Raw genomic sequence first — 26946 nt, forward strand, 5'->3', positions numbered from 1 at the left:
TGGAATGGTTTTCCCTCACTGGAGGAGTTTATTAAAGCAGAGTCTAGATAACCACTTACTTCTCGGGGAAACTATGAAGGGGATTATTGTTGATTCTATAATACTTTTATCCACTCCCCAATTTTTAGAGCCAACAATTTTAAAAAGATCATGTTGAAGCTACCGTAATTTTGTACAATGTCTTTTTTCTTTTTTTTTTTCCCTTCTGATGTGGTGTTGATTTTGACCTTGGCCCTGTACAGTCAATAATTTGACTTCATAGAGGTAGCTGATTTTGAAATAGCTTCTGGTATTAAGTCTCCTAATACTTTGCTGATCCTCCTGGAGCAGACATAGTCTATTATCAACATCATATTCACAGTTTCTCCTGGTTGTTTGAACCTGCCAATGCTTATGCTACTCTGACATAGTCTTCAGGAGCCCAGCATTACCTTTATACCATGATGCAGCATCAGATTAGGATTTCTGTAGAGGAGTGGGGAGACATAAAGATTAAATAAGAAATATTCTTTTCCTTAGACCTCACTATCTGGTAACTCCAGTAGGTACTTAGGGAAAATATTTGAGGTAGATAAATTGTGATCCCCAAATTATATCCTAGGCATGGTTCATGGGAGGACAAATGTTATGTGTGGGTAAATAGAAGAGAAAGTATTGTGATAAGATCTGTCAGTGCTTTAAGCATTTCTCTCTGAAGAGTACCCTAATAGGGAATCTGTGTAAAGAAACGTTGCTGCATATTTTCCTCTGGTTGAGGAGGGAAAAGAGAGGAGAAGGAAAAAAAGAGTGTAATTTAAGGTGAGGAAAGAAGGATGGAGATAACTGGTTGAGGAATTTATTACCATAACCATCTGAGACCCTGGTCCTACTTTACCAGAAAGTAAAGGAAACCAGTGGAGTCAGACTGCGGAAGCTGCCTGATCAAACTGCCAATCCAGAAATATATGGCCGAGATAAAATTGCCAGTAGAATCCTTTGCATATGTGAGTGTGTTACCCATGTGTTTGTGAAACAAAGAAAGGAAACTATCAATGTTGTGCCTTTCTAGTTGAAAATAGGTTAAGACTTTAAGAATTACATATAAAACAGCCCACTCTAATGTGTTCTGTCTTCTCACTGAGACTCAAGTGACTCTATTTTGTCCCAAACAATAAATATATGCCTGAGTTAGCGTATAACTTAAGGTGTGATTTGAAAAACAAAATTCCAACTTTTAAAATAAATAAAATGGAAAGTATTTAAATTGCTGAAATATTTCCCAGTCTATTAAATAACAGTTCTTATACTGGTTAACTGTGGATTATTTAGGCAAATAGGTTCAAAATCTACCTAGGATAGGCATTCTTAACCTTTATGTTTCAAGGATCTTGGTGGTAATCTGGTGAAATCCTGGCCCCTTTCTCAGTATAATGTTTGTAAGTGCATAAAAGAAAAATACATGTGATTACAAAGGAAACCAATTAGATTGAAATAATTTTAACAACATATTTAAAAGGAAAAAAGCTACTTCATGGACCCCAGATAAGAACTCCTGATTAGGGTCATGAGCTTTTTTATATTTGCTGAAGAGAAGGAATTTTGCCACTCTTCGAATGAACTTCCCACTTTATCATTGAATTCCACACCGATGAAATGGCCCACTATACCTGGATAGAATTCCAAGGCTACAGCCAATTGAATTTTCCACTTAGAGTACTGGAGAGCAAAGATAATTCAAAAAATGCTTGTTTGGCAGCAAGTCCCTTTCTGCCCATAATCAGTCTTAGGCTCTGCAGGATAGAAGCTGCCCATTCTATAAGTGACCTGGAATGATTTGTCCCTCGACCTTTACCTATTAGCCAGATTCCAAAGACCCTTTCTCTCCGTGGGCTAGGTCAATTCCTGTGACTAATCTATCCTGTAAATTGCAGACTTGACCCCCATTGACATTCTTGCTGGAGGACATCTGCCTCCCATTCAAGGACATATTCTGGCACGGGAGGGAAGAAAATTAGAGGAATAGCTCTAGCAAAAGGGCAAAAAAGATATCAGGAGATGAGGAACACGGGTGTGAGGTCAAATGACAAGGGAGATTATTTCCATTTTTCTCTGAAATGACCCTGAATACAAGATGTGAAAACACTTCCCAAGTTAATTCAATATGGTTTTCTTCTCTCTAGAGTTACACCAAGGAAAGAAAGTGTTTATTTTAAATTTCTGACAATGCTATTGTTCATTTAAGGGCTTCTGATGCCATTAGGGCAGCTAGTTCACTCAGTAAACATTTGCTGAGTGTTTGCTATATGGTAGTACTATGCTAGGTACTGTTTGGAATGGATGAGAAACACTGTACACACCCTCTCTGACCTTCCCTGGGGCCACCATTTTGGAAAGCATCCCAGTCTTGCTTCATCTAACTTATGCCTGTTCTTTCTTCCTGCTTCCTTCTTTATGCTCAGGCCAGACTTCCGGAGCTTTTCAAAAAGCTCCCTTTGCGCTGTTGTCTTCCCTAATTTGAATAGAAGCGCAGAGGACAGGAACTGTCTTGTTTCTTGTATCAGCATACTCAGCACTCAGTGCAGTGTCTGCCATATAAGAAGTGCTTAGTAAACACTTTAACTACCTAGCTAACTTGTTTATAACCATCTTGAGAATAAAGGACATATACCTAAAAAGTATTATTGGTTTTTTTAATTAAATATTTTACTGATAGTACTTTCTTACCTCAGTCACTTCCCAATAACTCTCTCTCCCTTCGTAACATTCATGAAAAGGTAAATAACAATCCAAGACAGAACAGATGACATGTAGATAAAACATAGATTATTAGATTTATAGAGTTTTAGAGATGGAAGGAATCTTAGGCATTACCTATTCCAGAACCCTTGTTTTACACATAAGGACTTTTTTCACCATTAAATTTATGCTATGTACTATTCTCTTATGTGAAAGAAATGATATAGGCAGTAAGTGTCACAGATTTAGTGAAGGAAGAAAACCTCTGTGGCTTGCAATGTGAAGGCTTCTTGGTAAAAGTGAAAATTGAGCTGGGCCTTTAAAAATGAGTATAAGAAGAATAGGCATAGTGGGGGAAAGGAGAGGGCGAGATTGTGGTTAGTAATTCTAGGTCCGGATAGAGATGGGAAAAAGGCAGAGAGAGTAAAGAGTAATAGCTATGAAGAGAAAGGGTTTGGCATAAGGGAGGGTACATGCTATTATTATCCCCATTTTAAGGATGAGGAAAGTGAGGCAAACAAGTTAAGTGACTTGTTCAGAGTCACGCAGCTACTAAGTAAGTGTTTGAGGCCGGATGAGAACTCCAGTCTCACTGACTCCAGGGCTCTATCCATTCAGTTGCCTGGCTTGCCTGTTAGGAGAGCAAACCACAAATCCAGGACTCCAGTCTGGGTTTTGCATCCAGTTCAGCATTGATGTCCCTAGGAGCAAAGCAGCCTCGAGGAATACCTTCTAAACCCAATAAAGCCACATGTGGATGTGAACTTGGTGGGGCCAATGTAATGCAGGAACTGAGCTAACTTGAGGCTGCTCCCCCCCCCCCATACCTAAGTGGGAGGCTACTCCCCCCAGATACCTAGGTGGCATAAGAAGTGTTCTCCGAAGGTATTGGAGAAGTTTACATACGTGTTCTTGCCATAACTTCAAACATGCCTTTGTTAAAAACAAAAGCTAAAAACTAATTGATGTTAAATGGAACTAGGACATCTAGAAATTGATCCCTAACAGTTAGGAGTGGAACGCAAGCAATCAGGCTCCAACAGAGGGCTTTAGGGAAGAGATCCTATAAAACTCCTCTGGGAACAATAGAGCCTAAAGGGAGAGATCGATAGCTGGCTGAATCCCTGAGAGTAAGCCAGCGAGTGCTCCTTACTTAAAGGCAAATGCTTACAACAAAGAAAAGTAAACAAATGGGAAAGGCTTTAAGTTTCCAGGACTGAACCCAAGTGGGAAAAAAAAGGGGCTAAATAATGGGAGAAAGGAGTTAGAATATTCCTGTCTTGGAGTCTGGTCTGAGGAAGTTCAGCAACATAGCTTCACTCTTGGTCTAGCCTTTTTAATCATCTTGTTAGTAACTGGGTTTCTGTTCAAGTTGGTCTTTTACTTAGATCTACTCAGCTCAGACTCACAACCTCCAACTTCAGGCACCACTGCAAACTATCTCCTAGATTACTGCCATGCTCTTATAGAAAGAGCAGTGACTGTCACCCTGGCAGCAGCTTCTCCAGTTTTATTCCTCTAGAGTGGGAGGTGGGAAGTAGAAAGGAAAGGTCATTCTACTTAACTAGTGCCCTTTAGGATTTAGGTTCTTCACAACTCTTTCTGCTATATATATGGTCTCCCCACTCCACACTCTTCCCCTCAGTGAAAGAACTACCCTAAGTTATGGCAGTTGTCCGGAACATTTCTCAAATCTTCCTTCATCTCTGCAGGCTGGAACAAAACCAGGCAATGCCCATTTGTCCAGTAACCATCAAATAACTCTGGGGTGGAGGATTCCCCAGTTTATTTATTTGTTTGTAAACTCTTTGGCTTTCTAGTTGGACCACTACATTGAGTAGGTTAGGGGAAAGGTACAGAGCCAATCTATATCCTCAGGCAAGTTCACTGTTTATATTGGATACTTCAGTGGTTTTTTCACATGCAAATGAGCCACTCAGCCTCATATCCTTTTCAAGGTTTGAAGAACCTATTTAAAGTTTTCTATCTTTTACAAAGTCCAAAATGATGATAATAATAACTTTTATCTAGTGTTCGCTATGTGCTAGGCATTTTACAATTGTTAGCTCATTTGATCAGTGATAGAGACTCTGAGAGGCACAAATGCAAACTGAATGAGAGACATTCTTACGCTAGAAGACCTGGGGATTTTGAGCTTGAAATAAAAAAGATTTAGGGGACTTGAGAGTAGTCTTGAGTGTGTAGAGAGTTATTATGTAGGAGAGATATTGAGGATTAGATTTGTTCTTCTTTGGCCTTAAAGATCAGAACTAGAACAGCGAGGGGAAGTTGTAGAGAGGCAGATTTCAGTTTCATGTAGGGGAAATATTTTTCAGAGCTGTCCAGATGTAAGATGGTCTACCTCAGGAGGTAGTGTCTTTCCCTACAGTGGAGGTTCTCAAGAAAAAGTTATATGATTACCTATTAGTAATATTTTATAAGGGACTCATGGCCAGGTTAGGGCCGCTAGGTGGTGAAGTGGATAGAATGCCAGGCCTGGAGTCAGGAAGACTGACTCATCTTCATGAATTCAGTCTGGCCTCAGCTGCGTGCCAGCTGTACGAACCTGGGCAAGTCACTTCACCCAAACAGGGTGAGACAAACAGTCTCAGTTTCCTCATCTGTAAAATGAACTGGGGAAGGAAATAGCAAACCACTGTAGTATCTTTGCCAAGAAAACATCAAATGGGGTCATGAAGAGTTGGACATGCCTGAAAAAAAACGACTCAACAACACCGTTCAACAACCCTTGCAGCTCTGTTATTCTATAAACTTTCAGCGTAGAGATTCAAACTCTGGTTCCCTAACCTCAAATCAGAGCTTTGACTTAATGAGACCATTAGGGCTTTGCCCTAGGGCAAAAAAAAATTGGGTGCCAACCCCTTCAAAAAAGTGCTTGCATTTCATTGCACCCCCTTCTCTTTACCCAACCTTACCTTTAGCATCAGCTTCCAAAGGGGCTTTCCTCCAGAAACTAAGAATGAGCATATAGTACTGCCCCAAGTTTTTTCCTGGTCCTGCCTCCACACATACCCTCTAACCTAGGACATACTTCAAGCCTATTTCCCACTGTAAGTGACCAGTCATTCAGCAGCACAGAAACCTTGGGCATTTGGGGGTGTACTTCCTCCCCCTACAGCCTCTCCAACCTGCCCCCCCAACACACACACAATGTTGCTAGTTTCAGTGACTGTCTCAAACCCAGGGCACCCTCCTCTACCCTCCACTACCATTTAGTTAACTCCTAAGTAAAGAAAGGGCAGATAGGTGGTGAAGTAAATAAAGCACTGGGCTTGAAATCAGGAAGACCCCTCTTGATGAGTTAAGATACTTACTAGCTGTGTGACCCTGGGCAAGTCACTTAATCCTGTTTGCCTCAGTTTGCTCATCTTTAAAATGAGCTAGAAAAGGAGATGACAAACCACCCCCGTATCTTCGCCCAGAAAACCCCCAACGGGATCATGAAGAATCAGACAAGACTGAAAGGAGTGAGCAACAAAGGAAAAGAGGACCAGCATCCCTATTACCGACATAGCTGAGAAATCATACTCTGAAGCCACACTCCCTTTGAAGAGAGAGGGTGGTTCAGGTTCTCTACTCATCAGTCATCACCAAAACAATAGAGGAAATGGATTAAGAGAAACAAGGCAAACATACCATACAATGTAGGAGAATGGGCTAATTTGAAAACCTCTAAATCTAATCAAAGTGCAGGGATTAAAGAAGATTTGGCCAAATCCTAAATTTCTGTGTTTAAAACAATGTGGCTGGCATTTTAGCTAATTTATGATCTGGAAGGCTGTAGCCTATATGCCTGAAAACTGAGAGTACTCTTGGGGGTTGGATTTGAAATTTGGGAGTACAAATTTAATTCTGAAATAGGTTCTCATCAGTTGTCGAGGAGAGGACTTATTAGCTTTAAACCTGCCCCCCTCAAAGTACCCCATTAGTTATGAAGAGTGAAAGGACCTCAATAAACTCCCAGCTAGATAAACAAGCTTCAGGAAGCCCAAATTCCTTAAGTCACCCAACCAAAGTAAGGACTGTGGTGATGGTTGTGTCCAAAAGCCCTTTTTCCTTTTTTTAAAAAAATATTTATTAATTTATTTTGATTTATTAATAATCATGTCCATAAGCTTTTGAGTTAAATTTTTCTCCCCTTCCTTCCCCACCTCCCTCCCCAAGACAGAGCTCAATCTGATACAGGCTATACATACACATTCCTATTAAACATATTTTCACATTAGTTGTAAGTAAAAATTAGAACCAATAGGAGGAACCACCAGAAAGAGGAAACAAAACACAACGAAAAAAATAGCAAATAGAATGCTTCGATCTGCATTCAAAGTCCATAGTTTGATCTTTGTGAATAGCCTTTTCCATCATGAGGCCTTTGGAGATGTCTTAGATCCTTGCATTAATGAGAAGGGTTAAGTCTATCAAGATTAATCACCGCACAAGGTGACTGTTACTGTGTAGAGCATTCTCCTGGTTCTGCTCACTTCACTCAGCATCAGACCATAATAAGTCTTTCCAGGTTTTTCTGAAGTCCTCCTGCTCATCATTTCTTATAGCACAGTAGTATTCCATTACATTCATATACCACAACTTGCTCAGCCATTCCCCAGTTGATGGGCATCCTCTCAATTTCCAATTCTTTGCCCCCACAAAAAGAGCTGCTATAAATATTTTTGTATATGTGGGTCCTTTTCCCATTTGTGTGATCTCTTTGGGATATGCCCTAACAGTGCTATTGCTGGGTCAAAGGGTATGCACATTTTTATAGTCCTTTGGGCATAGTTCCAAATTGCTCTCCAAAATGGTTGGATCATTTCACAACTCCACCAACAGTGCATTAGTGTTCCAATTTTCCCACATCTCCAGCATTTATCATTTTACTGTTTTGTCATGTTGTCCAATCTGATAGGTGTAATGTGGTACCTCAGAGTTGTTTTGATTTGCATTTCTCTAATTAATAGTGATTTAGAGCATTTTTTCTTTTTTCTTAGCTAGGCAATGGGTTAAGTGACTTGCCCAGGGTCACACAGCTAGTAAGTGTTATGTGTCTGAGTCTGGATTTGAACTTGGGTCCTCCTGACATCAGGGCCCGTGCTCAATCCACTGTGCCACCTAGCTGCCCCAGAGCATTTTTTCAAATGACTATAGATGGCTTTAATTTCTTCATCTGAGAACTGCCTGTTCATATCCATTTATCAATCGGGGAATGACTTATATTCTTATAAATTTGACTTAATTATCTATATATGTTAGAAATGAGGCCCTTATCAGAGAGACTGGTTGCAACCAGTGAGCAAAAACAGGAGAACCCTCTACACAGTAACAGCCACGTTGTACAGTGATTAATCTTGAAAGACTTAGCCCTTCTCCTGCAAGGATCTAAGATATCTCCAAAGGCCTCATGATGGAAAAAGCTATTCACAAAGAAGAATGAACTACGGAGTTTGAATGCAGATCGAAGCATACTATTTGCTATTTTTTTCTTCTGTTGTGTTTTGTTTCCTCTTTCTGGTGGTTCCTCCTATTGGTTCTAATTTTTACCTACAACTAATGTGAAAATATGTTTAATAGGAATGTGTATGTATAGCCTATATCAGATTGAGCTCTGTCTTGGGGAGGGAGGTGGGGAAGGAAGGGGAAAAAATTTAAAACTCAAAAGCTTATGGAAGTGATTGTTGATCATTCAAAATAAATTAATTAAAAAAATTCTTTTCCAACTTTCTACTTTCCTTCTAATCTTGGTTGCATTGGCTTTGTGCAAAAATTTCAATTTAATGTCATCAAAGCTATCCATTTTGTATTTTGTAATGTTCCCTATCTCCTGTTTGGTCATGAATTCTTCTAGGAAAAAATCTCCGAGGCCAGATGGATTTACAAGCGAATTCTACCAAACATTTAAAGAACAATTAATTCCAGTACTATATAGACTATTTGCAAGAATAGGTGAAAAGGGAATCTTGCCAAATTCTTTTTATGATATAAATATGGTGCTGATACCTAAATCAGGAACAATCAAAACAGAGAAAGAAAATTGTAGACCAATTTCTCTAATGAATACAGATGCAGGGGGCAGCTAGATGGTGCAGTGGATAGAGCACCGGCCCTGAAGTCAGGAGGACCTGAGTTCAAATCTGGCCTCAGACCAAACACTTGACACTTACTAGCTGTGTGACCCTGGGCAAGTCACTTAACTCCAATTGCCTAAAAGCAAAAACAAACAAACAAACAAATAAATAAAAATAAAAAAAGAAAGAATAGAGATGCAAAAATTTTCACTAAAATATTAGCAAATAGATTACAACAACTTATCACAAGAATAACATACTATGACCAGATAGGATTTATACCAGGAATGCAGGGCTGGTTCTATATTAGGAAAACTATCAGCATAATTGATCATATCAACAACAAAACTAACAGAAACTCCATGATCATCTCAGTAGGTGCAGGAAAAGCTTTTGACAAAATACAAACACTAGAGAGCACAGAAATAAGTGGAGTCTTTCTTAAAATAATAAATAGCATCTACCCAAAACCTTCAGCAAGCATCATATGTAATAAAAGGACAAGCTAGAAGCATTTCCAGTAACGATCAGGGGTGAAACAAGGATGTCCATTATCACCCACTGTTGTTCAATATCATACTGGAAACATCAGCTTTAGCAATAAGAGAAGAAAAAGAAATTGAAGGCATTAGAATAGGCAAAGAAGAAACAAAGCTATCACTCTTTGCAGATGCTATGATGATATACTTAGAAAATCCTAGAGAATCAAATAAAAAACTACTTGTAATAATAAACAACTTTACAAAGTTGCAGGCTATAAAATAAACCCACATAAATCATCGGCATTTCTACATATTACCAACAAAGCCCAACAACAAGAGACAGAAAGAAAAATTCCATTTAAAGTTACTGTAGACATAAAATATTTAGGAGTCTACCTACCGAAACAAACCCAGGAACTATGTTAACACAATTACAAAACACTTTTCACTTAAATAAAGTCAGATCTAAATAATTGGAAAAACATCAGTTGCTCATGGGTAGGCTGAGCTAATATAATAAAAATGACAAGTCTACCTAAGATAATTTACTTATTCAATGCCATACACTCAAACTACCAAAAATTATTTTATAGAGTTAAAAAAAATATTCATTTGGAATAACAAAAGGTCCAGAATATCAAGGGAAGTAATGAAAAGAAATGCAGGGGAAGATGGGCTAGCCATTCCAGATTTTAAATTGTATTATAAAGCAGCAATCATCAAAACTGCTTGGTGCTGGATAAGAAATAGAGTGGTAGATCAGTGGAATAGGTTAAGTATGCAAGACACAGAAGTCAATGACTATAGTAACCTATTATTTGATAAACCCAAAGACCCTAGCTTCTGGGATAAGAACTCACTCTGACAAAAACTGCTGGAAAAGAATATGGCAGAAACTAGGCATAGACCAAAAACTCACACCATATACCAAATAAAGTCAAAATGGGGTCATGCCTTAGATATAAAGGCTGATACTGTAAACAAACCAGGAGAACAAGGAATAGTTTACCTATCAGATCTATGGAGAACAGAAGAATTCATGACCTTTTTCTTTCTGTAGGAGGTATCAATTAGACCAACAACTTTCCAGGTATTCCCCTAGCCATGAACCAGTACTAGTCCTGGAACCTTGACTTTCATAACATGTCCAGAGTTCCTGCTCCTTCCCCTCAGTGTCTGGTTCTGCTTGACTTAGATAAAAACCCTATTGAAAACCCAATGTTGGCATTCCTTCCACTGGGCATTACAGAGAGACCTGACCTGTTTCCATCCTTCCTAGTTACCCCTTGTGCTGTGAGTATCGCCCCTCAGTAAAGCTGGCTTGCATTCCTTTCTTTTTGCTGACTGCCCTCGTTCTGTGTGCTGACTTACGGTGCTCATCCTCCTCCTTGTCCTGTACCCTGGAATTCCAAACCTCATTCAAACAGCAGCATTTAGCGGAAGGTAAACAGGCTCTGCAGTCAGGGGACTTGGGTTCAAAGCCTGCTTCTCTCACTTGTTGCCTTGGTGACTAGGGAGGGCATTAGACCTTTCTGGGTTTAGTTTTCTCATTTGTAAAATGGGGGTGTTGGACTAAACCACGTCGTGGGTCCCTTCCAGCTCTAATGTATGATCCTGTGTAATAGGCCATCTCTTTCTTCCTCACCCTGGCGCCTTCACTTTCTTCACCGCTCCGTGAGGCCCTACAGATGGCAACTCTAAAAGTACAAAAAGTCCGCAGATATTATACCGAAAACCTCTGGGTGGCGGGAGGCTAGAGCACGGCTGAGAATTATCTTGATTTTGTTTTCCAGTTAATACCACTAGATGGCACACCGCAATTTCTTTAGAAAAATCATCCCTGTAATCTGAGCTGTCCCCCTTTTCAGAATAAGGCCTTAAAAAGGACAAAACACATTTTTCTGCAGAAGAATCCCTTTCCTCTTCCACTGCTCTTTGTGTTCTGGACCATCTTCTCAGACTTTTTAAGGGCAGAAAATAAAACATTGTACCATACATATACCATCTAGCTTGTGAGATTGTGTAGTAGAAATAAGATTTGGAATCAGAGAACTTGAGTTTAAATCCCAGCTCAGATATTTATAACTTACATAACCTAGGGAAAGTCACTTAACCTCTCTGCACCTCAGTTTTGTCATTGGTAAGGTTAAGAGGGTTAAATTAGATTATCATTAAGATTTGGTTCATCTCTAAGACCTGGGATAGTACTCTCAACAAGTTGTGTGAGTCTGTCACATTTACTTCTGCTAAGTGTAGATGACCGTGAATAGTAAAAGTAATAGGAAGGAGTAGGCTTTTGCAAAGAAGATGATAAATTTAATTTGGGACATGTTCAATGATCAATCCACAAGCATTTATTAAGCACCAGCAATGTGCCAAGCTTTGTGTTGGGTTCTGGGGATACAAATACAGAGACTGAAATAGTTGTATTGTCAAGGAGCTTAGGCTCCTTGAGACAAGTACGTATGTAAATATATAAACACAACAAATACGGGGACTGGACCCATGTTTTCATTGGTATAGAGGACTTACATGTAAAGAAATGCCTCTCTACCAAGTACAATGGCATATTTGCATCTTAAAGCCATAGAGCAGGCCTGAACAACATTCTGGCCCACTTGCAGCCCTCGAAAAATGTAGAGGATATAAAACAGGCCTACACAACATGGTGCCAGTGGGCTGCTTTGGCGAGCCATAAGCGTCCTGTGGGCCATATGTTGTGCAGGCCTCCATAGAGAGTTACCTAGAGCAATTAAGTGGCCTTCCCAGGGTTACACTACCTGTATGTCTCAGAGAAAGAAGTTGAGAGTCAGGTTTTTCTGAGTTCCCTGTCTATCATTATCAGATGCTGTCTCTCTGTAAATTAGTGCAAGATAGTTAGACACAAAGGAGGTAGGGAGGGAGAATGTTAGTAGGTGGGGGAATAAGAAAAGGTTTCATATAGTAAATGGTGCTTGAGCAGTATGTTGAAGGAAAAGAGGAATTCTGTGAAGCACAGGATGGTAAGGAGTACACTCTAAGCACGTGGGACAGCCTGTGCAAAGGAACAAATATAGGGTGCCATATGTGAGGAAAATAGGGGCCAGTTTGGCTGGTTTTTAGCAGAACTCAGGAGTGTAGAAGGGAGAGTGATGTACAATAAAGCTGGAAAGATAGGTTGGGCCAGGTTGTAAAGGGCTTTAAAAGTTAAGCAGAGAGGTTTGTATTTTAACCTGGAGGCAATATAAAAGCACTGGGGTTTATTTATTGCATTAGAGAGTCATACACACACACACACACACACACACACACACACACACACACACACACACACACACACACACATGCAGAGACACAGATTTTTTCAGTGTATTGATTGATTTTGTTGATTTTCTTCTTTTTTTTTTCTTTTTCTCCCCCTTAAAAATTTTCTTTGTTATATGGGATCACTCTCTCAGAGCTGGGAAAGGGGATACTGGGGAAAATTTAGGCGATATAAAAAACAAAAGATCAATGTGATTTTATTTTAAAAAAACCAAAATATTAATAAAGGGGAAAAATAAGGCAGGAAAAACATGCTGGAGCCAGATTATGGAGATCCTTAAATGTCAGGCTAAGGAGTTGATATTTTTTTCCTCAAAGATAATCTGATTGACTGGGAGAATGGTGATGCCCTCATCAGAAACAGGAAGTTTTAAAGAAGGGAAATTTTAGGGGAAAGACATTCAGTGACATGTTGAGTCTGAGCCTTCAATACATTCAGGAAAACATGTCATGGTATAATAGAATGAGCACTAGCTCTAGAGTCAAAGGTCTTGGGTTCAAATCTCATTTCTGATATTTATAAGACACTAAACTCTCTGAGTTATTTTAAAAATGAACAAATTGGACTACATTGCACTGAATCTATATCAAACAAGAAGCTGACTATAGGTTTGCCATTCAAAAGAGTGATTAAATATATATATATATACATTATATATATATACACATATATACACATATACACATATATACATATATGTCATCTGTTACAGCTATAGTAATATAGCCATGGGAGCTGATAAGATGAATGAGATAGTAGAGAAAGAAGTGAAAAGGGTTTATTTTAAACCCTTGGTAGACACTAAATACTAAGGGTAGAAGATAGATGGTAAACCAGCAAAGCAGAAGGAAAAGGAGCTGTCAGATCAAAGAAGAAAAAATCACAGTGATGGAAGCCAAAATTGAACAGAGTAACCAGGAGGAAATGGTAGACAACAGTTCCAAAAAATGCAAAGAAAACTAGTAGGTTGAGGACTGAGGAAAGGGTATTGAATTAACCCTTAAGAATCGCTAGTCACCTTGAAGAAAGCATATAAGTAGGTTAGTTGTAAGTGAAGTTGAGAAGTAAATAAAGGGTAAGGAAGTAGAGGCAGCAAGACTAGGCAGTTATTTCTAGGAACTTGTTATTAAAGGATGGAAAGGAAAAGGATAATAATTTAATGGAAAGATGAAAGGATGGGAATGATCCCTAGAGCAAGTTCCTGGAAGAGGTGAGAAAGCCTAGAATCATGGTTATAAGCAAAGGCATTGACCTTGACAAGACACACCCCCTCTTCTTATCCAATACTTGCTCTTGGAGACTAGAGCAAGGAGGAAAGGATAGTTGAAGATATAACGGTTTTTGAGTTATGAAGTAGGGGAAATGGGAACTCACAATAAATAGCCTCAAATTTTCCAGTGAAGTATGTGAGATTATCTGTTGGTAGGGAGTAGCATAGAGACTTGAGGGTAGTAGAGGAGGTCTGGAACATTTGTTATAAAAATGTAGAGACTCAAACATAGAAGAATGTACAGTGGGGCCCGGTTGAGATTAGATTCCATCAATTCATAGAGGACTTAAGTCTGCATAGTTCTAGGTTTTCCAGTGGTGTCTAAATAGAGAAGGCAGATGTGGGATCTGCCCAGGACTGAGTATTGATAGGGTGTGAATATTAGTAGGACAAGAAAGCAAGAAATTCAAGGATAGTGACAGGTTCTAGTTGAATGTGTCAGCTCACATGTCAAGGTTATAAAGAAAAGAAAGTAAGGCCAGAGCAAGGCTGATAGATTGAGAGAAAAGAGAGGGGAAAAGTGATTGGAGGTCAGAGCGAAGAGAGAATAAAGAGGCAACATAGTGCAGTGGAAGGAACACTAGATTTGGAGTCAGAAGACCAGAATTAAAATCTTGGCTCTTCTACGTACTACATATGCAATATTGAGCAACTCACGAATTTCTTTGGCTTTCCATACCCTAATCTATAAAATAGAGGCAGTTAGACTAGACAGCCTCTAAGGTCCCTTTCCATTCTAAATCTGTGCTCCTATGATCAAATTGATGAGCAGTGAGGCAGAAAGAAAGATGGAAAGAGAGGAATTTATGATCAAAGACAGAAATTTGAAATTCCCAATAATGAGACCAGTGGTAGGAATGGAAACTGAAAACCATCTTCAAGATAGGCATTGGATTCCTTTAGAAAGGAAGGAGAGTTACCTGAAGGCCAACATATTACATCAATAAGGATTCAGATGGAAGTGATGTAGATGAACAGGGGTGAATCTCAAAAACAGAGAAGTGGCAATGATGGCTCTGGAAATAGCAGGGGGAATGCTCCTTAGATAGACTCCTCCTGGCTCATTGTATTAGCAAATACAAGAGAAAGAGGCACCAGCCTTGGAGAAGGAAGCCAGGGGTGTCTATGATTTCTGTGGGCACCAGAAAAGTTCAAGAGTGTGAAATGAGATGTAGGATGAAGGGAAGGAGGGGGTCCAGAGAGAATGACAGGGAGGAGGGGAACAGGGACTAGGAAGTGGATGAGACTGAGCTGGATAGGAATGAGAATGTGGGGAGAGGTATCAAGAAAGAAGGGAAAGAGTCAGAATTGGAGGTTTTCATCTAAACATCAGGTATTGACTAAAGACTGACAATGTTCTCTGTAGCTTTAGATGAATGCTTTAGAAAGGACATGTGCTGATTCGTTGATCCTTCTGCTCAAATCTTGAGGCTCCAGCGTTCCCAATGTTGTTGTTCAGTCATTTTTCAGTCGTGTCCTACTCTTTGTGATCAAATTTGGGGTTTTCTTGGCAGAGATACTGGAGTGGTTTGCCATTTTCTTCTCCAGCTCACTTTTTGATAAGGAAACTGAGGCAAACAGGATTAATTGACTTACCCACAGTCACAAGCTAGGAAGTGTCTGAGGCTAGATTTGAACTCAGGAAGAGGAGTCTTCCTGACCCCAGGTCTGGCCCTCCATCTACTGCACCAACTAGCTGCCCTAGCATTATTAATAATGTGGGATTAAAATATTAGGAAGGAGTAGTTCTAAACTTCTTGATCCCTCCAAAGTCCCCATGAATTGCTTGCTGTCAGAATCTCAACTTTAATCAGAATGGACTCTGAAAGGAAATACCTATACAGAGAAGTACTTTCAGAGGTAACAGGGAACCACTGGGGTTTATTGAGTAAAGTGAAGAGAATAACGTGTTCAGACATATCACCAATTACTTTCTTCATGAAAAGTGTCAGGGACCCTAAAAAATTTATAGGGAGCTGTGCTCAAATGGGTAGACTCCTACTGGTGAGATGAAACCTTTTTCCTTACCTTCCGTTATTGTGGGAATCTCTGATGCTACACATTCTGCAGGTAGGGCACTGAATAATACAGACTGGCTAAACTGTCACCCAGAAACACTACTAATTAGGCCTATGTACCCTTAAGAAGATCAAAAAAAGAGAAGAACCTCTGTGTGCAAAAATAATTATAGCAGCTCTTTTTGTTATGCAAAGACCAGAAACTCAGACACTACCCTTCAGTAGGGGAATGCCTAAACAAATTATGGCATATGAATGTCATGGGATAATGTTATGTCATAAGAAATGATGGAGATGGTTTCAAAGAAACCTGAGAAGACTTGTGTGAACTGATGAAGAGTAAAGTGAGCAGAGCTAGAAGGAGAAAAAATATGCAATAACAACATTGTAAAGAAAATAACTTTGAAAGGTTTAAGACCTTTGATCAACACGATGACCAACCATGACCTCTATTAAAATATTCTTAGTTTCTCTCGTTTGAGGGGATTTTTAGAATGTCTCCCTCAGAACTTTGTCTCCTGAATTGAACCTGGATGCCTAACCCCTAGTAAAAGGGGACAAAGGATCCATTTCTTTTCTGCGTTTCTTTGGGGATGGGATTTTCTCTTTTATAAATCTCCCCCAGTAGAGTTTAGTGTTTACCAATTTATTCTGCATGCTTCCCAAGGAGGTCAATAAGGCTGTAAACAGAAGAGAGCACCAGATCAGTCAAACAAATTGCAGAATATTGAAAAGGTCACTGCAATAAAGTATGTCACTATAATCCACAGAATATATGAGGCATTCAAATCCTAATGCCTTTGACTTTTGATCAAGATTTATATGAGAGGAGAAGAATGCACAACTCCCAATGCATTTTTATGGCCAAAATTAAAACGGGGATGGATTCACTTAACCCCTGCCAGCAGTCTTAAATTCATTGAACTGCCTTCTCTGCCCAGGGAGAATTCTATTCCTATGGAATCCTATGGGATCAGATATACTTTTGATGCCTTCTCTGAGAAGACATGGGAGTACAGATTGTTGTCATCAAACAGCCAAGCAGGGCTGGTCAGACAGACATCATGAGGTGGTGCTGATTTTCAGGATGTTTTCTTTTATTTCTGGTTTCTTAGAGATCAGGGAACCCTCTGAACTTTGAGTCTTCATTTTCTCTGGCCCCAAGCTTTATTCTCATTCTCCATTCAGTAGATCCAACTCTATCCACATAGAATAGTTCTTGAGCCACAAAAACCCTACTCTCAGCCCCCACCAGCAGAACTAGTTGCTAATGAGATTATTGTCACTGCCTTTAGGATCCTTCTAGAGAGAAAGTGGAATTTGGCTAGCAGAAATATCTAACATATGGAATGGAGTGAGCTCATTGACACTGGAAAATACAAGGGTGAAAGCAACTCTCAGCCTAAATTAATACCAAAGAATTACTTTACTCATCTGGCAAGATAGGTCTCAGAAATAATGCTATTAATTGTTCATTTGTAGTCTTTTGTAAAAATTGTGATATATCCTGCCATTTGCTAAACTGCCCCAAGTAGGTGAGACTTTTCCATGTTGGACAAAGGTTCACTTCCAGCCCAAGAATTTCTGTGTGTGAATGAAAAAGCATTTATTAAATATTTACTATGTGCCAACCACTGTGCAAAGCACTGGAGATACAAATACAAAAGAAAAGACATTCTGTGCCCTCAAGGAGCTTATATTCTAATAAGAGAAACAACAGACCTAGGAAAATGGTGGTCCCCTAGACCTGCCCATCCAAGTTTGTTTGTTTTTATGGTTGATGGCACCACCTTCCAGTCACTCAATTAAAAAATCTCATTCATCCAGTCATTCAAGTACAAAACTTTTGATCTGCTCCTTTCATTCACCTCCAACATCAGTAATCAAATCATGTCAATTTTACCTCTGCATTGGCTCTGGAGTCCTTCCATCCTCTCTTCGCTACTAATATTGACACCACCTTGGATCAGGCCTTCATCACTTCTTGCCTGTAATATTATAATAGCTTCTTAACCTATCCCTACTTCTGTTCTATGTTTTTTCTAGTCAATCCCTCATACAGCTGCTAAAACAATATGCCTAAGGAGTAAGTCTGACCATGTCATTGCCCTGCCCGAAAGCCTTCAGTGGCTCACTACTGCCTCAAGAGTAACATACAAATTCCTTAGCCTGGATTTTAAGGCTCTTCGTAATATGACTCCTTATCCACATGCTACTTTTCAGTTTAACCAGACTACTAGCTGTTATTGTTGTTCAGTTGTTTCAGTCCTGTTTGACTCTTGGTGACCCTATTTGGTGTTTTCTTGGCAAAGATACTGGAGTGGTTTGTCATTTCCTTCTACAACTCATATTACAGATGAGGAACTGATTTGCCTCACCAAATAGGGTTAAGTGACTTGCCCAGGGCCAAACAGCTAGTAAGTGTCTAAGGCCACATTTGAACTCAGGTCTTCCTGACTCCAGGCCTGGTGCTCTGTCCACTGTACCACCTAGCTGTTACCTGAATTAAATACAGTACCTACTGACTCTGTCAATTTGCACAGGCCACTCTCTCTTCCCTATTCCCCATTCCCCATGCCTGGAATGAATATATTCTCTTTTCAACTCTACCTTTGAGAATCTTTACCTTCCTTCAAAGCTCAGTTCTGTTGCCACTTCCTCTGCACTCCATTGATCTGGACTCCATTCCTGGAACCTTCTGCACTCTGATTGGCAAGCTTCTGTCTTATCTTACCCTGATCTAGGCCATTATCTCACTTCCTGACAATTTCTGTTATACCAAGTGTTTATGCCACCTCCACCCAGCCATCAGCTCTAACTTTCTCTTACTAGCACCTTGAACTTTCATCCCCTGCTACCTCCCCCACCCACTTCTCCCCAGCCACCCTGAGATACTAGTATTAGAGGATGGGTAGAGATGGTATAAGCACTTGGTAACCAGGGTCCAGTCCTCCACCTCACTTCCTAGCCATCTCTCTACAACAGCATTCCCCTTTCCAGCTCCCCTTTACATGCCATCAGCCATTAGAATGTGATTTCCTTGGGAGCAGCAAATGTTTGCACTTGTGTCCCTAGTGTCTGGTACGTTGTAAGCACTTAGAAAATACTTTATTCTGTTCTGGAGCTGAAAGTGTCCTGTTCTCCTTCATCTATTCCCAGAACACTTTGATCTCTCCTTTCCTCCTCTACTCCCTATATGTCCCATCTGTACCATAAATTTAACTGTTGATACTCTAAATGTGAGATACTTGTCCAGTGACTAATGAGTTGACCCTGTAATTTCGTTGGTATAGAGAACTCTCAATAAGAAATACCTTCTTCCAGTGCAGATCAGCACCTACATGGCAACTTGTAGACTTTAAGGACTGCCTAAGGCACTGAGAGGTTAAGTGACTTACCTAGAGTCACACAGCCAGTATGTGTCAGCAGTTCCTGACTCCCAGGCTGGCTCTTTATCCACTCTCACACTACCCCTAGAGCTGACATTACACTCTATGTAAGGTCAGGAGCAGTAGAGGAAGGATCCTAGAACCTTGGGTGGAACCTCCGTGGAGGATTTCATTGAGGACATGGACAGGAGTTGTGTAGGATAAGGCTCAGATGTTGAGGATTCAAAAGAAAAAAATGACACCATCTCTGCCCTTAGGGAGTTTACATTCTACTGGGGGTAGCAGCGGATATGACATATGCATATGTGTATTTCAACAGCATTTCAATGCTTCAGTAGATCTGTGAACTCAGTGATGAAGATGTTTTAATGGTGTAGATTGCTATCAATCTAACTCAATTGCCTTGCAATCAACCAACAAGCATTGATTAAGGGTTTGCACATAGTAAGTACTTAATACATGTCTTTTATGTGAATCCATGCCTTCTCTTAACAAGAGAAACTATGACAACATCAAATCACTTATGGGGCTGCAGGAGAAAGGTAGAAGGACCAGTATAGGAGAGATTAAGTTAAAAAAAAAAATAGGAGTGTTGATGGGGTGAGGTTAGTTTCAAGCCCTAAGCTAGGTTTGCCTCCTTCACTGTTTTGCCTAGGGCCAGGCCTGGTTAGCCTGTGTATGCTGAGGAGATTCTAGATTTTGAGCATGTGAAAACATTTCAATCTTTATATGAAGTTCATTTCAGTGGCCAAATGCACATATCATGCTCCAACTAGTGCCATTTTCTTAGCCATGAATCAAGTATACATGAAAGCAAAGATGCCCCCGGCTCTGCAATTTCCCTGAAGCAAGTTATAGAGGATAATTGATTGCAAACATTTGGTCTGCTCTGGTAGTTTTTCATATTTCAAAATAGCAGAAAATATCCGTTAAGAGAAAAGTGGATATGCTTCTTGGGGAGCTGACAGCATTTTTCCTCCTGTAGTTTTAACAATAAAGCTACTGTTTTCTATTAGGCTTGTTTTCTAATTTAACAGCAGTACAGGAATTTAGCTATAGAGGGCAGTAAAGGTGCATGCAAACATCATTTAGCATAACTTTGGTGCATAAATAGGACAGTGATGTCTGTAAGTAAATGTTTATTCATTAGCCAATGGAGCCATGTGGGCCTATTAAAATTTATTAAAGGATCTGTCAGTAATGGAGGTCAAATATACAATCTGATAGGTCATAAGGGCCTTGGCATTTTCCAAGTTCCTGTCAGGAATGGTCAATAAAACCATCTTTCTTATATAATTTCATGCCTTTTCTGTGTAGTGATGTGTCTGGTGTGAAATGTTTGGAAAAAAGGACACTTGATACACTTTTCCCATCTGGGAAAAGGTTGTAGGAATTTAGATACAGATAACTCGAAATCAGGTATAGATTCACTTTGGTTGACACCTCAAAGCATCTTTCTCTGTGTGCCTTCAGTAGATGGCTTTATAGATTGGATTTATAAGAGTTCAATTCTGGATGGACGGGTCTAGGTGCTGTGACCTCTGAAGTGTGATAAAGTCTAGGAAAGGGATAAAAAGGTATTGTCAAGGAATCAGCTCTTTGGCCTTGTAACATAAAGCTGGCATCATCATTCTTTACCCAAGAACTTAGGCAGTTTGCAGCACAGTCTAATACATAAAACTTCCTGGGGAACACAAACAGCAAAGAACACTGGAGAGAGAGGAGATGGCATTTGCCAGGCAAGTGCCACCGTTACTTCTCATACTCCAATGGAGATAGCCCAGGATGCTGAACCAAACAGTAGCAGGGCCTCCTATACCACTAGTCCTGTTTCCAGCCTGGCCCCTATAGCCATGCACTGAGGGGAGAAACCCAGTGGAGAAGAAAACCTGTCTTCTTCCCCACCACCCACACCAACTGCCATGACATATAAGTTCAGGAGCCCCAGGAGTAGTGACACTACCTAGACCACAGATCTTGCTTCCAGCCTAGCTCCCAAAGTCATCATTCAGTGAAATAATTTCCATAAATAAGGGGACAGCCACCACCACAACCTGCCAACCAATTGGGCAGGCATACTAGATTAGCTTGAAAGAGCAAGGCACCTTGAGGGAGAGAGAGGAGGCAGCATGTGTCATGCAAGCCAAACCACCACCACCACCTGAGCTCCACCTCCCTTCACACCCTGATGGAATGAGAGCCTTGGGAATGGCAATGCTTCCAGCCCAGTGCCCCAGCCGTCATCCTGGGAAGCAACTGCTATGGAGACGTGGCCCAGCCCCAGCTTCTGCAGTCCCGCAGCCACATCTTAGAAGACCCAGAAAAGGAAGTTCTTAGCCCAGAACACTTTGGCACTGTCAAATGATTCAACAGCAGAAACTGATATTATTTTATCAGTGGAAATGATTTTAAATAAAAGCCAAGAATAGAGATGAGCTAAGAAGGAGTTGTCAAGTAAGTAGCTATCATTGGCCTTGTGACACAAAGCTTTGCCCTTTACCCTAATGACCTTGGGTCCTTTCCATATTACTTGCAACTAAAACCTTCCTTTTATATTGTTTCCCCATTAGAATGTGAGCTCTTTGAGGTCAAGGACTCTCTTATTTTCCTATTTGTATGCATAGTACAGTGTTTTGTACATAGAAAAAACTTAATAAGTGCCTTTCATTCATTCAAACAAGGGAAAACACACCTGGAATGACCAACCCCCCCTCCCCATGAGATAAATGAGATAAGCATTTATTTAGCACCTGCTATGTGTAGAACAGATTGATAAGACAGATCAACAACTCCTTGCAACTTAAAAGTCTTAGAGAATTGCTTGAGGGCTCTGAGAACTTAAGTGACTTAACTATGGTTAAACAAACTAATATGTGTCAGAGGCAGGACTCAATTCAATCCTTTCTGACTCCAAGATTCACCCTTTAGCCACTATTCTATATCCTCTTTAAAATATCCTGGAAGATGCCATGCTACCCAGTGGAGATAAAGAGAGGTATGAGGTATGGTTTATAGGATATGGTCCCTATACTTGAAAAGCTTATAATTTAAATATGGAAATAGATCATTTAGATTACAGAATATAAAATCATATAAGTGCCAGTTGAATGGGACAGACAATAAAGGTCGCAAGAAATTCTGAAGAGGAGGTAATTACTAAGGAAAATTGAGAAAGGCTTCATGGAGGTGGTGGGAAGGACTTAAAAGAAAGGTTTTATTTAAACAAATCAATGGTCTTGGGGAACTCCTGCTTGGCAAAGGAAATGGCTTGAACAAAGTTGTAGAAGTTGGAATATACAGCCATTTGGACAGAATGAGTCTGAATGACACCCATGTTTTAACCTGGCTCAGCCTTTGGACAGCTAGGAGTGCCAGGCCTAGAGTCAGGAAGACTCATCTTTCATAGTTCAAATCTGGCCTCAGATGCTTCCTAGCAATGTGACCCTGGGCAAGTCACTTAATTCTGTTTGCCTCAATTTCCTTATCTGTAAAATGGATTGGAGAGGAAATAGCAGTATTTTGGCCAAGAAAACCAAACTGAAATGAATGAACAACAATAACCCTTGGGTGTGGTGCTGAGCCAGCCTGCAGGAGAGGGCTAGATCCCCCTTAGGACTAATCCCATTTCCTACAGACTACTCCCATCACCTAAAGGCTAATCCTACCTCCTAGAGACATTTCTTTCTCCAGCTCATTTTACAGAGGAGGAACTGAGGCAAACAGGGTTTAGTGACTTGCCCAGGGTCACATAGCATCAGTGCCTGAGTGTGTCAGAGGCTGTATTTGAACTCAGGATGAAGAGTCTCCCTGACTCCAGGGCCATCGCTCTATACACTGTGCCACCTAACTGCCCAAAACTGTTTTACTCTTGTCTAATAAAAGAAGAGACATCACCTTGTAGCAATGTATGGCTGGGAGAGTTGGACTATAAGGAAAGCTGAGCACTGCAGAATCAACACTTTCAAATTGTGGTATTGGAGAAGACTTGAGAGTTCCCTTGGACAGCAAGGAGATCAAATCAGGCAATACTTAAAGAAATTAATTCAGGCTATTCACTGGAAGGTCAAATACTGAAGCTGTAGCTTAAATATGTTGGCCATATAATGAGAAGACAGGATTCATTGGAAAAGACCTTGATGTTGGGAAAGATTGGAGGCAAAAGGAAAAAGAGACAGCAAAGAATTAGATGGATAGATAGTGTCATGGAAGCAATGAACATGAACTGGGACAGACTTCAAGAGATAGTAGAGGATAGACGGGCCTGGCGGTTCTTGGGTCCATGGTCCATGGGGTCATGAAGAGTCAGACATGACTGAACAGCAACAAAAGCATACAGGTGCCTCAGTGGACAGGATGCCAACACTGGAGTCATGAAGATCCAACTCCCTGAGTTCAAATCCAGTCTCAGATATTTACTAGCAGTATGACCCTGGGCAAGTTGCTTAAGCCTATTTGCCTCAGTTTCCTCATCTGTAAAATGAGCTGGAGAAGGAAATGGCAAACCACTCCAATATCTTTGACAAGAAAACCCCACATGAGGTCAACGAAGAGTCTAAAGTGACTGAACAACAATAAAAACAGTTCATTTGGAGGCCGGTGTACTCCAACTGCTTGATGCCTTGGGGTGCCTATAAACTCCTTTCGCCTTATTTTCCTGAGTTTGCCTTCTGAACTAGAATTTTCTTTTAACACAAGATGTCTTTGAGGAATAATTAACAGACCAATTTGACTACTTAGAAGATTCTAGCAATGTGATTCATCTAGGGATGAGGGGAAATTTAATAGTGAGCATCTTAGCAGAAAAAGGGTAACTCTGGTCCTGACCCATTCATCTGGGAATAATCCTGATGGTTCTAGAGGGGATTTAAGAATCATAAAGTGAGCCTGAAGACTCCTGTTTCTGAAATCCTTGGCTTGGTTGGAAGTCAACAGTATATAGCAAGTACTATAATTTTATAGTTAGACTCTTCAGCCCATGTCAAAACTCTTGCCTACCAACTCAACAATCTTATGTAACCCTACTTAATGAATAACTTTGAAGCTGGCCTCAATCTATGCTGTTCTTTAGAAACATAAATCTTTGTGTGCAGCATGAATCCTGAATATTGCATGTAGGACCTCCAAATTTATTTTCCTCCAACAACAATCCAGTTCAGAGATGTGGAATTATGAATGTGGCTATGTCGGTAAAGATTAGGTCAGGTTAAATGGTTTTGTAGCTCAAGATTTATGGCCACATTTTCATAGGGTGGCCTCCCTGTCATTGCTCAATATTTCAGGCTGAACTTTTATATACAGTGTGCCCACAAATAATTACAAGTACAGATTTCAAGGGGAATGGGGAAGTTTGGTAGTAGCTCCTTTGGGAAGATAGAATTTATCTTATGAATCATCAGCCTAGATAATTTGGATATTATTTTTGAACCCCAACCTCCAGATTTGGGTGTTTAGTTTTGTGTTTTGTTTTGTGCCCAGGGAAAATATTTGGGAATGAGCCTCAGAATGGAAGATTTCAAATTTCTTCTATAGTAAATAACTTGCTTGGGGTCGTGATTGCCTCACATTGCATTTTAGAGGTAAGATTAGGGAGTAGTTGAAGGCCATGGGATGAGAGGTACTCAGAAAAACCATATTGATTGATTATAGTCAGTCAACAAGAATTTATTAAATGTTTACTATATGCTAAGCACTGAGGTGAGGGATACAAAGAATGATAAAAACACAATCCTGGCCCTTAAAAAACCTCACATTTCTGAGTGGAAAGAAAACACACAAACAGTTATGTACAACATAGAAGACAATTTGGTTTTGTTTAGTCTCTTCATGACTCTATTTGTTGTTTTCTTGGCAGAGATACTGGACTTGTTGGCCATTTCCTTCTCCAGCTGGTTTTACAGGTAAGAGAACTGAGGCAAACAGGGTTAAGTCACTTGCCCAGGGTCATGCAACTATTAAGAGTCTGAGGCCAGATTTGAACTCAGGAAGAAGAGTCTTTCTGACTCTAAGCCCAGCAATCTATCTACCTAGCTGTACATGTAGAAGATATGTGCTATGTAAATGGAAGACAGTCTTGGAGGGAAGGCAGGAAAGGACTCTTAGAGAAGTGGGATTTGAGTTGAGTTGTGAAGAGAGTCAGGAAAACCAGGAGGGTGAGGTGAGGAGGAAGAACGATCACATAACCATTAAATCTCAGAACTAGAAGAGACATTAGGGGTCTTCTAGTCTAACTCCTGTATTTTAGAGCAGTGGTTAGTCAGTCTCAATGCTAAAGAAGATCTGGGTTCTAGGGCTACCTTTGATATATACTACCTGTGTAACACTAGGTATATCACTTAACCTCTTAGAGCTCTAGGCAAAATTATCTAAGATTCCAAGTTACAGAGAACGTACTGAATTTCATTGAGAGGCAGTTCCCTCATCTGAAAATTCCCTTTATCAATAAAATCACATTCTAGTCCCTATTCAGATTCCTTACCTCCTATTTAGCAAGAATAATTAGTTTAAATTGTTAGCCGCCATGTGTCCTGCTTCTTCTCCCTAGTGGTGACATTCCCTAATGCTCCCTAAGTGAGCATTCTCCTGCCTGAGCCCTGTCCTGCAGCAGCCTCTACAGCAGTAGCCTTATGACGCCCAAAATGTCTACCTATAGGGAGGACCCCTCTACCAACTGAATCTGTCTTAAATGATTGATTTAATATCCATATCATGGCACACCAGGCACATCTCATGCTGCCTGCCCTGTATGGTCAGAGGAATATGATAACCTCTCCCTTCATTCAAGTTAGGCTAATTTTTCCTTGAATGAATGAATAATTGTATGAAACATTTATCAAGCACTTACAGTTTGCAAAGCACTGTGCTAAGGGTTAGACAAACAAATGGAAAGTAGAACAGTCCCTGTTCTCAATGAGGGAGATAACACATATGGAAGCTTTCAGCCACAAGTCGGAAGGAAAAGTCCTATGCTCTTTAGGGTACAGTGGCAAAGCAGACAGTGATACTTATTCTTAAATTTCATTTTCACAGATAAAATCCTATCAGTTCCCAATGTTGAGCCATTTGATAGTGCTAATGACTTTGGTGGCAAGAACTTTCTTTGCTGGGTCTTCAGTAGCTGTGATTGTAGAACTTGTTGAAACAGTGGCCAGGTTGTTTGTCCACAGGGAGATCCTGCTTCCCAGGATATTAGCCTCGGCCACTGGGCTGGAAGCATTTGCTCTTCCCAGGGTTCTTGAATTCATGGTTCTGGGCTATCTCTATCAGGACCTGGGAGGAAATGCTGGTCAAAGGTGGTAGTTTGACTTGCCAGGCACATGGTGCCTCTCTGTCTCCCTCAGGGTGTCTCACTGCTTTAGCTAGTCTGGCTTGCCTATCCTGAGTGTGGCAGTTGGTTGGCATCTAGTAGGGATGGCTGGCTCCTTCTCCATAGGAGTTAATTCCTTAGATGATGCATGGGCTGGAAGCGGGGGTGCTGCCACTCCCAGGCTCATGTGCTTTTCCACCTTCTGATTGCAGCCGGTTAGCAGTTGTTGCCATGGTGGTAAGGGAGGTAAGCCTTAAAACTTATTGAGAAAATTCCCCCATTGATTTTGCTTGCATTGCCCACCATAAACTACCAGCCAAACCTCAGAGTGCCCTTGCAGCTCTCTGGGGTTTCTTTGTACTCAGTCAGCAAGCCCGAACCT

At 40.4% G+C, this 26946-nt stretch overlaps 1 long non-coding RNA gene across 1 annotated transcript in view; it reads left to right on the plus strand.

Moving 5' to 3' along the window:
* Positions 1-26946, plus strand: part of LOC144456325 (uncharacterized) — a 54286-nt gene that overhangs the window by 4165 nt on the left and 23175 nt on the right. Inside the window, exon 2 of the long non-coding RNA XR_013485391.1 lies at positions 25113-25158. This is a non-coding gene — a long non-coding RNA (uncharacterized LOC144456325). The remainder of the gene's footprint in view (positions 1-25112; positions 25159-26946) is intronic.

Source organism: Phascolarctos cinereus, unplaced genomic scaffold (genome assembly GCF_003287225.1).
Source record: "Phascolarctos cinereus isolate Bilbo 61053 unplaced genomic scaffold, phaCin_HiC Scaffold_3;HRSCAF=262, whole genome shotgun sequence".
Lineage (NCBI taxonomy): Eukaryota > Metazoa > Chordata > Mammalia > Diprotodontia > Phascolarctidae > Phascolarctos > Phascolarctos cinereus.